The sequence below is a fragment of the Palaemon carinicauda genome, chromosome 40 (genome assembly GCF_036898095.1).
Source record: "Palaemon carinicauda isolate YSFRI2023 chromosome 40, ASM3689809v2, whole genome shotgun sequence".
NCBI classification, from domain to species: domain Eukaryota; kingdom Metazoa; phylum Arthropoda; class Malacostraca; order Decapoda; family Palaemonidae; genus Palaemon; species Palaemon carinicauda.
The window spans coordinates 65662286-65675976 of NC_090764.1; the positions used below are offsets into that span (position 1 = coordinate 65662286).

Here is a 13691-nt window from a genome sequence, read left to right on the forward strand (position 1 = left end):
ACCGTCTAAAACGAGAGAGAGAGAGAGAGAGAGAGAGAGAGAGAGAGAGAGAGAGAGAGAGAGGAGAGAGAGAGAGAGAGAGAGAGAGAGAGAGAGAGATACGAGCCGAAAGGAAAAAGAAAATTGATGACCAGACGAAGCACTGAACACATTCTTGTTATGTTGTAAATGAGGAAGAGGTGAGGTCGAAGGAAAGTTACGTGGGAAGAGAAGAGAAGAGAAGAGAAGGGAAGAGAAAAAAAAAAGGGGGGGGGTTGAAAACATGGCATTCCACTAGAGGGGATTATGTGACATACCAAGGTGGACATACTTCATTAAACAAACATAAACAAACGGAAATTCAAAATGTCTCCCTGGGAGAGACGAAATAACTTCCGGGGTGTTTATGTATTTCTCATAATTTACATTTTCGGAATTGGGTCCCTGTGACTCAACACTGGGGCCGGGGAGGTCCTTCATAGATGAGATGCAAAATGTAATCATTCCGATAGTAAATTTAATAATTATCATTTTTTAGATTTTAGTAATGGGATTTCTCAAAAATTTAATATTTTTTTCAAATATAATAATAATAATTTCATAAAATTTTAAAACCAATAATAATGATAATGTTTATACAAACAATAGTAACGCCTACACTGCACTATATTTTCACCCTTAATAGAATCTTCTTTTTTTTTTTTTTTTTTTTTTTTTTTTTTTTTTTTTTTTTTTTTTTTTTTTTTTTACTGTCAGTTTCCCTCGCAAGAAACTGTTCGGCATGAAATTACAGTAACAGCTTTGGGGGTTTGGGGGAGCCTATAATATAGGTGTACATGCTGAGTCATCAGCAGCCATTGCCTGGCCCTCCCTGTTCTTAGCTTGGGTGGATATGGGAATTGGACGCTGATCGTATGTATATGTGGTGCATTCTCTAGGGTATTGTGCTGCAAGAGCAATGCCACTGTCCCTTGCCTCTGCCATTCATGAGAGGCCTTTAAACCTTTGTGGTGGCCGATATGGTAACGTCCCTGACTGGTGAATGCCAGACTGCGTTCGAGTCCCGCTCAAACTCGTTAGTTCCTTTGATCGCTGCAACCTCACCGTTTTGTGAATTAAGGATGGGGGTTTATGGGAGCCAATAATATAGGTCTACTTGCCGAGTCATCAACAGCCATTGCCTGGCCCTCCCTGGTCCTAGCTTTCGTGGAGAGGGGGCTTGGACGTGGATCATATGTATATAAGGTGCAGTCTCTAGGACAGTGTGCTGCTAGGGCAATGTCACTGTCCCTTGCATCTGCCATTCACGAGAGGCCTTTAAACCTTTGTAAAGATATCCATCCAGAGCTTACGATCTGTCGCCTTATGTAAATGTACGGTTGGATACATGAATTCCTAGCACCCCTCGCTCTGAGAAAGTGCGTCCTGCCACACCGCTAACCACTGATACCATCTCTCACTAAACATATGTTTCGTCACTCGTAGAGAAGTAAGGGGGTGAAAGGGTGCCCTTCCTCGAAGCGTGGTGTACCCGGAATTCATGTGTCCAACTGTACGTTGAGACGGATTGGCTAATCTTTCAAATTCTCACCAAGTTTCTCTCTATCACAAATGACAAGAAGCGGCGACCTCTCTTTCATACCTGACTTATCTCAGAGAGAGAGAGAGAGAGAGAGAGAGAGAGAGAGAGAGAGAGAGAGAGAGAGAGAGTGCAATATTATTATCAATATTATTTGCTAAGCTACAACCCTAGTTGAATAAGCAGGATGCTATAAGCCAAAGGTCTCCAACAGGGAAAAATAGCCCAGTGATGAAAGGAAATAACGAAATAAACTACAAGAGAAATAACGAAATAAACTACAAGAGAAGTTTAAGAAATATAACATTAAAACAAATTTTTCACATATAAACTATTAAATCTTCAAAAAGCAAGAAGATAAGATAGAATAGCGTGCTCGAGTGTAGCTCAAGCAAGAGGACTGTAATCCAAGACAGTGGAAGACCATGACACAGTGGCTATGGCACTACCCAAGACTAGAGAACAAAGGTTTGATTTTGGAGTGTCCTTCTCCTAGAAGAGCTGCTTACCATAGCTAAAGAGTCTCTTCTACCCTTACCAAGAGTAAAGTATCCACTGAACAATTACAGTGCAGTAGTTAACCCTTTGGGGGAAGAAGATCCTTATGAAAAAGCGGGTTAAGACCTAACGTGGGCAGAATCCCTCTTGATGTAGAAATTTGATAATTTGACCTCAAATTGCCGATACTTTTACGGCATCAGTACTATTTAATAATGTTTCAGGCTGCGAGTGTATTTCTTGAATTCAACGCCGCAAAGGACAATGGGACAGCCAGCGTGAAATAAAACACGTATAAGAGGTAAAGGAAGAGAAATGATATAATAATAATAATAATAATAATAATAATAATAATAATAATAATAATTATTATTATTATTATTATTATCATTATTATTATTATTATTCCTAGTTGGAAAAGGAGGATGCTATTGTATAAGCTCAAAGGCTCTGACGGGGAAAATAACCCAGAAAGGAAAGGATATGAGGAAATACATAAACTACAAGAGAAGTAATGAGACAAAATAAAATATTCTAAGATCAGTAACAACATTCAATAGACCTTTCATGTAAGAACTATAAAAACTTGAAAAAAAAATCAAGATCAGTAACTGCAATAGAATAGATCATCCATATGTAAACTAAAAATCTCAAAAAAGAAAGGAAAAAAAAAACAAGAGGAAGAAAAATAAGGTAGAATATTGTACCCTCAAGCAAGATAATGTAGACTGATTTCTACAAAGAAAAAGTAGCAACGAAAAATAAAATTCCTCAAATTTGAAACCAAATTATCCTGGTTTCTCATCTGGAGAAGAAGTGGTCCAAAAATGACGTCATCACTGGAAGCAGTCATGTCTTATTCCTGTCCTTCCAGAGGAGTTCAGGGTTCCAAACCCAACTAATACTATCATTCAAATGGCAATAATGCAATTTTATTTCTGCACTAGTTACCCAGGAAGAATAATCATTATTCCTTTTAGTAGCCTACATACATTTCATGACGCTCTCTCTCTCTCTCTCTCTCTCTCTCTCTCTCTCTCTCTCTCTCTCTCTCTCTCTCTCTCTAACATTTCAATTTCGAACTCTTTAACATTTCCTCAATATGGAAGATCTACAGCGAGCTATCCCGCTTAAAACGTCGGAGGGAGAGGGAGAAAGAGAGAGGCAGAGATGGAGGGAGTAGGGTTAAAAGGGGGTTAGAGTAAAGTGCATCAAGGGTAGGAATGACAAGTCCATCAGGTTGCCAAGTGCACACCAGGTGTGCCCCGTTCTGACACGTAGAAGTCCCCCCACCCCAGCATTTCCTGTTCGCCAATGCCATCATCTTGCCTCACTTTCCCCATGCTGCTCACATGCTATACTTCTCTTCTTCCTTGGCAGTCTAGAATTTACCCCAAATGCAATGCGAAGACATTTAGCTCGCTATATCTTACCTTCAAATTCATCTTTTGCTAATCTACTCTTAGCACAAATCATCATCATCATCATCATCATCTCCTCCTACGCCTGTTGACGCAAAGGGTCTCGGTTAGATTTCGCCAGTCTCTATCTTGAGCAAAGGAGCAACTTAGTAAAGTAAGGAGAACTTTGGGTGTGGAGGGAATGCCCCCCGAAATCTCGATGAAGTCACTGGCAGCAGGGTGACGGATTGGTTTTAAGACGATAAACAAGATGTCTTTTCGGCTTCTACTCCTCATGCCTGGCGGATGATCTTACTGAAAATATTATGGACCGGCAGGGGTCAATTGCCTTAAGTTAGATATGCACTGCGCATCACAAGGAACTGGCTATCCTTTGATGAATCTAGCCAGTGAATCCTCTATGGATTAAGCCAGTCTATAGCACAAATCGCTCTTCTTTAAAAGTTTAAAGGCTACTCCTGAATGGCAGAGACAAGGATCAGTAACATTGCCCTAGCTAGCATAACAATGACCAACATAAACATATGATCAGCGCCAAAACACCCTCTCAATCAAGCTATGACCAAGGAGAGCCAAGTAATGGCTGATGACGACTAGGTAAGGCAGACCTATAGGCTCCCCCAAAAGCCCCATCTTAGCTCACAAGGATAGTGAGGTTGCAAACACTATATGAACTATAGAGCTTGAGAGGAACTCTATCTCCCGTCAAACCGAACGCCAGGCGGGAACGTTTCCAATAGGGTACTACAAACCTTCTGCGTCGAAACATTTCATTGCAATAAATCTCAACCATTTGTTGTTGTTACTGAGGTATAAAACGCACTGGCTTTTAGACGAATTGGTTCACTTTCCAGGAATACAATGGAGTCATAATCCGTTTGTGTTTTGTAAACTAAGTAAGTGAATCTGTGTTGCAATCAAAACAACCAAGCACACACACTAACTAAATAAGTGACTTTGCACTACAAACATACACACAGTTTACCTATCTATCTATCTATCTATCTATCTATCTATCTATCTATCTATCTATATATATATATATATATATATATATATATATATATATATATATATATATATATATATATATATATATATACACGAGCAAACTAAAGTAGAAGATATTCTAACATGTAAGAAAAGGAAATCAGACATATAGTGTGAATGACAGACAACAGCTAGACATTAAGACTAAAAGAATAGGTCCCTGGAGATTGCAAAAGGGAGCAGGAGAAGGAAGAGAAGACGGTGGATTGACGAGATAAGATAATTTGCGGATAGAGATTGGCAAAGAAAGATCATTAACAGACGGGAGTGGAAGGACATGTCTGTAGCTTTTGTCCCGCAGTGGACTAGATTATATATATATATATATATATATATATATATATATATATATATATATATATCAGCGCTACGTGGCTGAGGACTATGAAACGTGAAGTAGGAGATGCTGAATGATGAATGGAGAAGAATTAATTTAAAAGCTCAAGATAGAGACGACTGGTGAAATCTAACCGAGGCCCTTTGTGTTAACAGGCGTAGGAGGAGATGATGATGATGATAAATCAAAGAGATAAATAATACATTCAAATAGCATTTTACTATTTCTGTAAAATAAATGTGTTTACTCTTTTAAGGCTCTTGCCAAGAAGACAGATCGGGAAGGCAATAATTCAATGTCTCTTGGTTATACGAAATGCCTCTCTATTTCTTGGTAAACATTTTCAAAGCAGCTGATCTCCAATATAAGAGCGAGAGTTGGGTAATTTTAGGATGAAAATACAAAATACAAAGCTCAATTGTTTTTTAAGTCATGGATTTTGCAATTTGGATCAAACATTGGCAATTCTTCTTCACTCAAGGGATTAACTACTGCACCGTAATTATTAAATGGCCATTTTCCTCTTGGTAAGGGTAGAAGAGACTCTTCAGCTATGGTAATCAGCTCTTCTAGGAGAAATAGAACACTCCAAAATCGAACCATTGTTCTCTAGTCTTGGGTAATGCCATAGCCTCTGTGCCATAGTCTTCCACCGTCTTGGGTTAAAGTTCTCTTGCTTGAGGGTACACTCAGGCACACTATTCTATATTATTTCTCTTCCTCTTGTTTTGATAAGGATTTTATAGTTCATATAGGAGATATTTATTTTAATGTTACTGTTCTTAAAATATTTAATTTTTCCTCGTTTTCTTTCCTCACTAGGCTATTTTCCCTGTTGGAGCCTCTGGGCTTATAGCATTCTGCTTTATCAACTAGGGTTGTAGCTTAGTAATTAATTATATATATATATATATATATATATATATATATATATATATATATATACATACACAAATATATATATCATTTTATATTATATACATATTATATATATACATATATATATATATATATATATATATATATATATATATATATATATATATATATATATATACATATACACATATATTATTTCATATTATATATATACACATATATATATATATATATATATATATATATATATATATATATATATACGCGCATAGAAAACCACTGACTATGACAAAGGAAAGCACATTTCCTCTTGAACATCCTTATTCTATCAAAAAAGAAGCCAGGCACAACACAAATACATTTAGAAGTACATTTAGTCCCACGTCCGGTACTAGATAAATAAAAAGCCACTGATTCCACCACTTTAGCAGTAATTCTTTTTATTCTGACTTCTGCAATTTTTGTGCTGCAGGAAAAACATCTTGGCAGTTATTTCTCTTTAATGTCAATCAATTTTTTTTTTTTTTCATTTTTGGTCACGGCTTCTTTTTTGTTCTTTTTTATAATGCCCCTTTTTCTGAAGAAAAAAAATCTCACATAGCACACCCTTTAGTCTTTTATTATATCATATTTCTCATATTATTATTATTATTATTATTATTACAAAAGCTACAACTCTAGTTGGATAAGTAGCATGTTTGGTGATAGCGTCCTTGCCTATTGATCAACAGGCAAGGGTTCGAGCCCCGCTCAAACTCGATACTTCCTTTGGTCATTGCACCCTCACCATCCTTGTGAGCTTAGGATGGGGGTTTGGGGAGCCTATAGGTCTATCTGCTGAGTCATTAGTAGCCATTGCTTGGCCCTCCTTGGTCCTAGCTTGGGTGGAGAGACGGCTTGGGCGTTGTTCATATGTAATATGGTTAGTCTCTAGGGCACTGTCCTGCTTGATAGGGCAATGTCACTGTCCCTTAGCTCTGCCATTCATGAGTGACCTTTAAACCTTTAAAAGAACTCCAATAGGGAAAATAGCCCAGTGAGGAGAGGATACAAGTAAATATATAGAACATTGTGCTTGTGTGTACCGTTAGATATTAAACTATGCATCATTATGACAATACTACGTATTTTATACTTTAATCCGCAAAAGCTATATAATATATTGATTCTGAAATCTATTCTAAAGTCAATCCCGCGCAGCTGAGAAATCTCAAAATGCTCTTCTTCCACTCAACCCTGATCTATCTATCTATCTATCGAGTTAACATTCCCCCAAGTTCTCTCCTTCAGTTCTTCCCTCTTTTACCTGGAGTGCCTCTCTGACTCCTTATATAACAATGGCTCTCACAGAGACGACTTTTCCCCTGAACGACTATATCTCGTCACTTCCACGGGGGTTCGTTCTTGGGGCTGCCTATATCTGCATATCAATCACAAACTGACTTTTTAATAATGAAAAATAAATAATATGCTATTAGTAAAAATATATCTATCCAAAATAAGATTTTAGTTAAACAAAATAAATATACTATTAGTAATATATATATATATATATATATATATATATATATATATATATATATATATATATATATATATATATATATATATATATATATATATATATATATATATATATATATATATATATATATATATATATATACAGAATAAGATTTTAGTTACGAGAAATGAGTTAAACTGTTCCGATATTTAGACAAAAAAATAATTGGTTTCTGATGAAAAAATTGTTTTTAGACGAAGATTTTATATGTCAAATTTCTATATTCCGGTTAAAATAACATTCATAATATGTCAAATTGAAAACTACGTCTTTCAAGTTGGTTATAGTCAATAGTTTTGATAAAATTAATGTTACCATAAAAAATTCAAAATATCTGAAGATATAAGGGCTTACACTGTATGTATATGTATATATATATATATATATATATATATATATATATATATATATATATATATATATATATATATATATATATATATATATATATATATATATATATATATATATATAGAGCAATTGTTTAGCTACCTATATAAATATATACTTCTTTCCTGTCACACTCAGGAGGAGAGAAGTAGTCATACCCAGGTCAGACTGGGTACCCTGAGAGGTACATTCGGGAACCTATCTCTCCCAAAAAATTGCCGAACCAGCAGGTTGAATATGTGTGCGTATCTTATCAAAATATTTAGATGTCCTTTCTGACGGATCGCGTACACTAGTTTTACCGGAGGACATGATAGACTCATTTTAAGCCTTTAAATATATATATGTGTATATATATATATATATATATATATATATATATATATATATATATATACATATATATATATATATACAGTTGTAAACCTAAATTCCAGGCACACCTCTCTCTGAGAATGTACATCCTGATCCTGTCACACTCTTACTGCGCGGCGAGTTCCAGTTCCACCACCACCGCCATCTCTTCCTACACTATCTGTTTGGTTACTAGGTGCGCAGTAAGGGTGTGAGTGTGCAATTCCTCAGAACAGGGTGTGACAGGATTGCCTGTGACCAACTGTACCTTGCATACAAGTATTTGAAGGTTAGACTCTGTTTTAATATATTATTCTTCACTTTCTCTATAAGGGGTCATTTTGAAGAGTTTGTTGTATTAGAAATTCCTAGAAAAGGGAGACAGAATTGGCACTAAACTAGATGACGGCATGTTGAATTGAAACATCTAGATTAACGAAACTGTATTATTATTATTATTATTATTATTATTATTCAGGATCAGGATAGGGATAAAGATAAGGGTAGGGACGTGGGGAATACAGAGAGAGGAAAAGTACCCCTGGATACAATCCAGTTTATAGCCAGAAGGCAGGAACTCGAGATGGGAAGGTACAAGGAATAGGGAGAAAGAGTACAGGAGATGAAAAAGAGAGGGGCAGACCCTCGTGTTATTATTATTATTATTATTATTATTATTATTATTATTATTAGATAAGCTACAACCCTAGTTGGAAAAACAGAATACCATTAACCCAAGGGCTCCAACAGGGAAAATTGCCCAGTGAGGAAAGGAAATAAGGAATAAATAATTCAACAAAATATTCTAAAATCAGTAACAGTTAGAAAAGATTTGTCTTAATTAAACAAACTATGAATACAAGACTCATGTCAGCCTGTTCAGCATGAAAACATTTGTTGCAACTTTGAAATTTTGATATTCCATCGATTTAACAGCCTGATTCCACAATCTGGTCATAGCTGGAATACAACTTAAATAGTGTAGTGTTGAGCCTTAAAATGGAGAATCAGAAAATCGTCTACTCAAAGCTGAACATGATGTCAACTAAAGCTTGCACGAGGGTCCTCTCTTAGAAGGGACAATTAAATTTGGCGATACTTGGTAACCAGGTTTCACACGTTAAACCCCCTAAAGAGTCTCGACTCAGGATAAACTGTCCAACAGAAAATACTGTGGTGGGGGGTGGGAGGTGGGGGTATCGTGGCCTTCTTTCCAAAGAAGCCTTCTGCCTGCTAAAATTCTCCACCGGTGTAACCTCATCATCCGCCCGCTAACTCCTTACCACTGCATAGGGACATGCGGAGAATAACTAAGGACTGCACACTAGCTTACTTGCCACCTGACTTGCTCCTCCCACAAGTCTTCGTAAAGGTGCAGGAAAACACACACACACACACCAAGATTTCTCGACGCGAAAAGTGGAGCTAGTGAGCAATATCAATGTCTATATGGTGCATTTGGAAAATAATAATATTCCTTCAACTTCTAATGTAAATTTTCAATCTTGATGTTTAATAGAATCCCCGATTGCGAGATTAAAACCAATTAAGTGGAAATACATACATAAACACACGCACACGTGCGCGCGCGCGCACACACACACACACACACACATATATATATATATAATATATATATATATATATATATATATATATATATATATATATATATATATATATATATATATACAGTATCGTTTGCTTTCAGGATTTTGATTATGGTATACCATCAAGGGTATCAGAGAACGAGGGCTTACAACTGTGTGTGTGTGTGTGTGTGTGTGTGTGTGTGTAATAAAAAAATTTAAGAATGAAAACATAAACAATCAGCTTCGTTGCATGCTACCTGTCAGACAGAACAATAGTTTTCTAATAAAAAATATATTCATATACAGAGGACATCCATTATATGTAAATCCTCAGGTGTCTAAGAGGTTAAATAATATGGCAAAAACAACTCTCTCTCTCTCTCACAAATTGTAAGAAAATCTTCTGCTGTATAAACTATAACATTTCCCTTATACAATAAAGAGCAAGTGTCTAGCTACCTATATAAATATATACTTCTTTCCTGTCACGCTCAGGAGGAGAGAAGTAGTCATACCCAGGACAGACGGGGTATCCTGAGAGGTACAGTCGGGAACCACTCTCTCCTACAAGTTGCCGAACCAGCAGGTTGAATATGTGTGCGTATCTTATCAAAATATTTAGATGTCCTTTTTGACGGAACGCGTACACTAGTTTTACCGGGGAACATCATGGACTCATTCTAAGCCTTTAAAATGTCCAACTTTCTAGAATAAAGAGCTATTGGATAACACAAATTATTCCTGATCACATCCACTCTAGACATCAAATAGTGTTTGTGCGGGAGTGTGTTTGAATGCACTTCCAAGCAATGACATTGTTCTCACCAAAATTACAAAGCGAGGAAATATTAACGGGAACAATAAAAAGATCCTTATCACCTTTTATGGGGAGTAGGTTAGCCAGGGCACCAGCCACCCGTTAAGATACTACCTATAGTGTGTTATGGGTTCTTTGTTTGGCCAGACAGTACTATAGTGGATCCTTCTCTCTGGTTACGGCTCATTTTCCTTTTGCCTACACATATACAGAATCGTCTGACCTATTCTTTATACTGTATAGTCTCCTTTTTCCTCATACCCCTGAAAAACACTGAGATTACCAAACAATTCTTCTTCACTCAAGGTGTTAACTACTGCAATGTAATTGTTTAGCTACTTTCCTCTTGGTAAGGGTTGAAGAGACACTTTAGCTATGGTAAGCAGCCAAAACGAAACCATTGTTCTCTAGTCTAGGGTAGTGCCATAGCCTCTGTACTATGGTCTTCCACTGTCTTAGGGTGGAGTTCTCTTGCTTGAGGGTACACTCGGGCACTCTATTCTATCTTATTTCTTTTCCTCTTGTTTTGTTAAAGTTTGTATGGTTTATATATGAAATATTTATGTAATGTTACTGTTCTTAAAACATTTTATTCTAATTGTTAATTAATTTTCTTGAAGTTTATTTCCTTTCCTCACTAGGCTATTTTTCCCTGTTGGAGCCCTTGGGCTTATAACATATTGCTTTGCCACCAGGGTTGTAGCTTAGTCTGTAATAATAATAATAATAATAATAATAACAACAACAAGAACAACAATTATAATAATAACGTATGCAAGTTAGATGAGATGACAGCGATTTATAAATGGAATATCGATGGGAGTCATCATCACAAAGAAACAAGTGGACTAAATTCGCTGTAATTTGTGTTCTAATTGTTAATTGCCAGAATTGGCCCCATTGGTGGTTGCCAGGGATGGGAGGGCAGTGAAGGGAAAAGGTCATAGGAGAAAGAACTGTTTGACCTTGACCTTAAAGGTCAAACTTGCTCATGAGGGACTTACTACGGTCGTTTGAGTTGCATTATGTTTGATAATAACAATCGTTAGAGTTTAAAAGAAGTGAAACACGTTTGAAAAATGTTGATATAAAAACTCTATTTACAAAGAAACGTTTTGAAAATATGCATAGAAAACTATTTATTAAATGTGAAAAAAATCAACTTTAACTCTCTCTCTCTCTCTCTCTCTCTCTCTCTCTCTCTCTCTCTCTCTCTCTCTCTCTCTCTCTCTCTCTCTTCTCTCTCTCTCCCCGTGTACTACTGACCTCATCATGCAGTCGTAATAAGGTGACAAGGTTTTCCCCGAATTACGAACGTTTCTCTATGAAACTGAAAACGACCATCAGCCATGAAGATTAATATTCCCCGAAATTATGTTTTAACAAATTAAAGGAAAAACTAGTATTCTTAATATTGCCTAAAATTATGTTAAATATTAATGGAAAAACTATAATTCTTGATATCCCCAAAAATTACTATAAAAAATGAAGGAAAAACTTTAATTGTTTATATTCCCCAAAATTACGTTAAAAAATGAAAAGAAAAGCCTTAATTATTAATATACAAATGTTTTAAAAAAATAAAGGAAAAAACTATAATTCTTAATATTCCCCAAAATTATGTATGAAAAATTAAACGAAAAGCGAACTGCAACGTTGGCTTTAATAATAAAATAAATAAGTAAATAAAGATGTTCAAGAAATTGATAAAATGGCTAAAAAAAAAAAAGATATAAAAAAAAAAAAAAAAAACTTCAACCTGTAATAAACCCTTCTTCGGCATGACGTCAATGACTAAACCCTAAATGAATTAAGTATTTTTTCAAAACCTATATCTGGCACTCGACCTGAATCTGTTCGTGGTATTGGTTATCACGTTCTGAAAATCTCGGAGCGTCCTCTGAGGGGCTTCAGGACCTACCTCGGGGATAAATACATGAAAAATCTTACCTTGAGAGAGAGAGAGAGAGAGAGAGAGAGAGAGGAGAGAGAGGAGAGAGGAGAGAGATAGAGAGAGAGAGAGAGAGAGAGAGAGAGAGAGAGAGAGAATGTTTTCTCTGTGATATGGGCCTCTTGACTAGCTTAACATCTGAGAGAGAGAGAGAGAGAGAGAGAGAGAGAGAGAGAGAGAGAGAGAGGAGAGAGAGAGAGAGGGGGGGGGCTCTCAACTAAATTAACATCTGAGAGAGAGAGAGAGAGAGAGAGAGAGAGAGAGGAGAGAGAGAGAGGGAGAGATAGAGAGAGAGAGAGAGAATGTTTTCTCTGTGATATGGGCCTCTTGACTAGCTGAACATTTGAGAGAGAGAGAGAGAGAGAGAGAGAGAGAGAGAGAGAGAGGAGAGGAGAGAGAAGGAGAGAGAGAGAGGAGAGGAGAGAGAGAGAGAGAGAATTTTGTGTAATTATGGGCTTCTTAATAAGGACCTGAACATGACCCAATATACACAATTACAATGAAAAATTATTCCCTTAGCATATGTAATATCTCTATTACAGTTTTTAGCAATGTTTCGTTAAAAACCTATTATATCAATTAAAAACTGAATGACGAATAAATGAAATTGACTGGGTACATATGCATGAATACTAAGGAATTATTCGAAACATTGTTTCCCTTATGTAATGATTATGTGCTTCTGGTATTCATATATCATATTCAAATGGTCGAAAAATTTTCATGAAAATATAGTCTGGTTTGACACAGCCGGATACATACAGTTAATATATACAGTTTCCATTATTCAACACAATGGGAAACAATCTATTACAAAATACATTTTAAACAAAGTCAAAACCTCACTTCCGTATTTGTAACAATAACCTTGAAATGGAGCCGCTGGTATTTATATAAAGAATAAAAAAAAATCTCACGGTAGATTTTAAAGTTTTTTTTTCTGTTCACAACAAAGCAGCGCGTGGCAGCAAGGACGCTGGACAAGAGGCTTATAACATCACTCGGCACAATTTCCAATTTCTACTGGCTGGCTTTTCCCCGTGTTGCCTCCTAGTGGCACCGACGGTACTGAGCATGCGCACCTCCCACGTACAAACACACACACACACACACACACACATACGTACATGCAGCATGCATGAAATCAAAAACAAGTCTCGGTATAAATACACTTGCATTAGAATAGAATTAAAGATTTAAATTGTACATATACACGTAAATTACATTATGATGAAAAGAAAACATTTATATTACCAGAAAATTTGATTTTTCAATTACAA

At 36.1% G+C, this 13691-nt stretch overlaps 1 protein-coding gene across 1 annotated transcript in view; it reads right to left on the reverse strand.

Moving 5' to 3' along the window:
- Positions 1–13429, reverse strand: part of LOC137631832 (uncharacterized) — a 278258-nt gene extending 264829 nt beyond the window's left edge. The window contains exon 1 of the mRNA XM_068363838.1: positions 13329–13429. The gene's annotated coding sequence lies outside the window, so the exon portion shown is untranslated. The remainder of the gene's footprint in view (positions 1–13328) is intronic.
- Between the last annotated feature and the right edge of the window lie 262 nt (positions 13430–13691).